Raw genomic sequence first — 4911 nt, 5'->3', positions numbered from 1 at the left:
AGCCAGTGTGGGTTGTAGCTGGGTGGAGCCGCAGGGTCTGGGAGACCACCGTCACATGACCCCCCCGCTTGTGCCTCGCCCAGGTTTTCCGGGAGCAGGCGATCGACGGAGAGACCCTGCCTTTGCTCACCGAGGAGCACCTGCTGAACAACATGGGCCTGAAACTGGGCCCCGCCCTCAAGATCCGCTCCCAGGTAAGCAGCCTTCCCTGAAACACGCACCCACTGCTCAGCCAATGGGCATTTAATGCAGTCTGCTCCCAACTAACCTTCCCTAAACATGAACACACTGCCGAGCCAATGGGCATGGGACCCTTTAAGGTGTGAGGTCACAAATATGAGATTAGAATGTTCTTAACTGAACATTCTAATGCTGATGTCACAATCACTGCTGGTGACTGAAAGCGACAGAGTTCTAGAACACTGACTTAGAATTTTGAAAAAACATTTTTTTTTATTTTTATTTTTTTAAACCTACTCTTCAGAAGGTTAGACAATCCACTCCCAGCTAACGTTCCCTAAACGTCCACCCACTTCTAGACCGATTGGACATTTAAAACAATCCACTCACAGCTAACGTTGGCTAAACACACACCCACTGCTGTCCTAGTGGGCTGGGATTCAGAACAGGCTCAGCTCTGTGATAACCATTTCATTTCCCTCTTTGGGATGCTGCTTGCTTACCTGAAATTCCAGGGGGCTGCTTCCAAAAACCATTACTTTCGGTGGCTTTTTCTACTCGACCCCCATCGATTTCAATTAAGCGCGGACGGGGGGTCTGTAACCCCAGCTGTGGAATGCCCGTGATTGATATGAATGGCCCCCCTGGAGTGAATGGTGCTCCCAGTCCTGTACGGCATGGTCCCACACACACAGAACCCGAGTCCGGGTCCAGTCCTGTCCTGGGTCTAATACAGAGCGTTAGGTCTGATGGACACTGCTGGCACAATCCCGCCACTGTGGGTTAAATAAGTAAAAATGGGTGAGGCAGTACCCAACACCTCACCTTACCCAGCATCAGCCCATATAATGTAGAGTGCCTGTTAATACCAACAACCTTATGTTTTGCACAGATTGTCCACACCCTGGTTTGCTCTTATGTTACATTTTTTGCAGTTCCCCACTTTTATACAATCTGTAACAGTGGTAACCAACCCTGTTCCTGGAGATCTACCATCCTGTAGGTTTTCATCTCAACTCTAATTTAGCACACCTGACTCTACTAATTAGCATCTGTAGCTTATTATGAGGTGTGCTTTGTTAGGGGTGGAGTTAAAACCTGCAGGACGGTATCTCTTGAGGAACCTGGTTGGTTACTACAGATCTGTACTTACAGACTGAAAATATAAGAATTGAAAGACCAGGCCGAAGCCAGGCTGTGGTATTCTGTGCAGATGGAGAGCAGTGGAACAGTGGAGGGAAAGCGACAGTTGAAGCTTCTTGTTGGGGGGTCTGGGGGGGGGGGGGGTCATGGTGGGCGTTGTCGTGACGACGGCGTGTGGCTTGTGTCCCCTCAGGTGGCGCGGCGCATCGGCCGAATTCTCTGCATGACCAGCTTCCCGCTGGCCTTCCCGCTACCGCCATCTGCTCTGCGCCCCCCGGACCGGGACCCCCTGCCCATGGAGAACCGGCCCCCCTCCGCCGGCAGCCCCCCCTCCCCCTACGGCGGACTGGCCGTCTGCCGCGCCTCGCCCAAACAGGAGAACGGGAGCACCGACGCCTCGAAGCCGCCATCTTAGAAATACAAAAACAACAATAATAATAATAATAATAATAATAAAATAACCCCTCAGACAGCTTTCAGCTCTCTGCCAGGGAGAGAGGGAGAGAGAGAACGAGAGAAAGAGAGAAAGAAAGCGAGTGAGAGAAAATGAGTGGAGGGTGAGAGAGTGATGGAGATAGAGAATGAGAGAAGAGAGTGATGGAGATAGAGGATGAGAGGAAAGAGAGAGAGAGAGAGAAGAGAGAGAGAAGAATCTTCCCTCGCTGGACAAGACAAACCTAAATTTGTTGCGAACTCTCCCGGACTACTACACCTTACAGCAGAAACCCTTGCGGTTCGGGGCATTTGGAATCAGAAAACAAAACTACGAGGACAAGGACATTTTAAAAAAAGGGACCGGAGGCCTTCCGGCCTCTCACACCGGCAGCGGGGAGAGCGGGGATCCAGAGACGGGAAACCCGGGGGTGCTGTGTGTGAGAGGCGGGAACGCAGACGGACAGCTGGGCTCTGACAGCCGCCCGGAGAACCAGCCCCACAAAACCATGACATTCTCCAGCGTCGAGGCGGGCGATACGGGAAGCTTTCCGGAACGATCCACACGCTCGCCCCGGTGCCTGACGCTTTCAGGCACACAAAAAAAAACCGATAAACTGACATCCTTATTTTTTGGTTTTTCCGCCACCCCCCCCCGCCCACCCCCCATTTCATTCAGCCCTCCCTCTTTCACAGCAGATTCTGATCCTGGCAGAACGAATCCGTCGTTATTTTTTTTTGCAACTATGCATTCCGCGATTCTATACCAAAGAACGAGCAGGGATGTGTGTAGAATCTGGTGTACAGGAAAATGGCGGCCGCTCGCTTTACGGGCAAGGCTCGGTCGCGTGGAAGGAGGGATGGAGGGATGGACGGATAAGCCCGGAGGAGACTGATCCAGGTACCCACAGATCCGATCGGGGACGCGGGAGGAGCCCCAGCATCCCTTGCGGTCTCTACGGGACACGGGAGGTACCCTTGACTAAAGGCTACTGACGCAGCACAGCTATAATGGATCTCGGCTCTGTGTATCCGTAAGGTCCACGCAGTTCCATTCTGTACAGTTACTTACTGAAGATGACTAAAATATAAATATATATATATATATGTGTACTGAAGGCTACATAAGTGGTACTTTTTTTTGTTAAGTGTAGTTGCACGAATTACATATTTCAATACCAAACAAAATGTGACTTGCTTACTTTGGTGGTACGTTTGTTCATGATTTCCATTTGCTCAGTATTCAGTTGTAATATGTAAAGCCTCTCTTACAAATGCTACTTAACGGCATATAAATATGGAGAAAATATTTATAGCATTTTTGTTGTAGTTGACATAACACGAATATGTACATAATTCATCCTTTAAATGGATGCCAAAGATCATTTTTTTTCCTCCGTTACAGGGAAACGAAAGGCACAATGCTCTTTATGCAAATTTTTGAATTTGTTATGAATTTTTTAAGATGCATAAGCAATGACAATTAAAGTGGTCTTTAGATTTCCCATTAGTCTTTTGAGTCTTTCCCCTATTTTTCTATTCAGCCTCGGCTAAATAAATCCACTGGAAAAAAAAAAGAATAATAATTTGCAGCCGTTTTTTCCTCTTTACCCCAGTCTTGGGCTGGAGATTTATGGGTGTTAATCTGCGGACACTTGACTCTTTGCCAGAAGGGGGTTCGCGACCGGCAGCCAGACGGTAGTTTGGATCTCTGACTGAAGACCTCTCGGGGTGGGGGGGGTGGGGGGGGGTGGGGGGGGGGACAGGGGGGTCAAAGGTGAAGAACGGCAGTTGGCCCAGGAAGCGCAAACCCGGGCCAAGGTCTCGCTCCTGTCCTTAAAGGGAGCAGCTGACCCCGCGGGGTGCCCGGCGCCCTCATCAGGAGCTCGTCTGCAGGCGGTTGGGATCGGCGGCGACAGGTGCCGGTTGCCATGGAAACGGCCGACACGGCCTGAGCCAACACTGATACGGCGGCAAACTTACCAGACACTCACTCACAGCCCTTTTTATTTTTTTCATTAAAAAACTCATTCATTATTATTATTAATTAAGTGAAGAGAATATTACAGGAACCAAACGACATATAAACATAAACATGAAAACACACACCAGGAAAAACACACGTCGCCCTTCGTAAACGCAGCTAACAAAAGTCCATACAGTCAAACGAAAAAAAAAAAACTCTGTCAACAAGGTTCTCCTTTAAGTCAAAAACGAATTCGGTAGGTAAACAGATCACGCCCTGTGCCCCGCCTTGCTCACACGGATACGCTCTCCCTCTCGTCCCTCTCTGTCAACACGCCCCATCTGCCCGTCTGTGAACAGCACGTTCTCTGGAGGAGCACACGACTAAATTAACTTTGGCAGTAAATGTGAACTGGGACAGGAGAATATTTCGGTTTTCGCATTGCGATGCATCTGAAGTACGTTGCGGTAGCAGCACAGAGGGGATGGCTAAAGTTGTAAAAAAAAAAGGTTGTGTGGCTGCAGGGATCTGGTTCAGCATTAATATCGAGGTGAGGTGTACGTTCGGAAACCAAGAGAAAATGGACTTCTGCCCGCAGGCACTTTACGCTCAAATTGATTGATTGATTGATTGATTGATTGATTGATTGATTGATTGATTGAAATTCTTTATTGATCATTAAAATACAAGTGGCCACCCTCTAGCCAGAGATGCCCCAGATACAGAAATCATCAAAAGGATAAAAACACAATAAAGCCCAAAGGCTTATTTCCATTGTGGTCCTTATTTTGGGGGTGTGGGGGGGTAGGGTGGTGCAACCTGAATCATCACTGAAACGCCGAGCACTTGGAGTTTTTCTGGGTATGGTTGGGGTCCTCTTCCTAGGGCTTTCGTCATACTTGTTCCTGGTTATGGTTATACACTTTGTTGTACGTCGCTCTGGATAAGAGCGTCTGCCAAATGCCTGTAATGTAAGCCAGGGCAGTGGAAGCTCATACTTCACACAGGGGGTCCTCAGTCCAGGTGTGTGACTGGCACTGGCTTGTATTATATAACAGTAGCTTTAGCTTGTTAGCTGACATCTGACCTGACTACTCTGAGGCTGAATAACTGCCATATTCATACAAGCAGGTCGGCCAGTGGAGGATGGGTCCCCCCCCCCCCCTATAGCCGGGTTCTTCCTCAGATTT

General features: G+C 49.0%; 1 pseudogene; it reads left to right on the top strand.

The window, feature by feature from the left end:
- The window catches only part of LOC118207961, a 20024-nt pseudogene extending 16696 nt beyond the window's left edge, over positions 1 to 3328 (top strand).
- Positions 3329 to 4911: the final 1583 nt, after the last annotated feature.

The sequence above is a fragment of the Anguilla anguilla genome, chromosome 11, assembly GCF_013347855.1.
Source record: "Anguilla anguilla isolate fAngAng1 chromosome 11, fAngAng1.pri, whole genome shotgun sequence".
In the NCBI taxonomy this organism is placed as follows: Eukaryota; Metazoa; Chordata; class Actinopteri; order Anguilliformes; family Anguillidae; genus Anguilla; species Anguilla anguilla.
The sequence above is the reverse complement of the archived record's forward strand: the minus strand, read 5'-3'. Positions and strand labels throughout refer to the sequence as shown.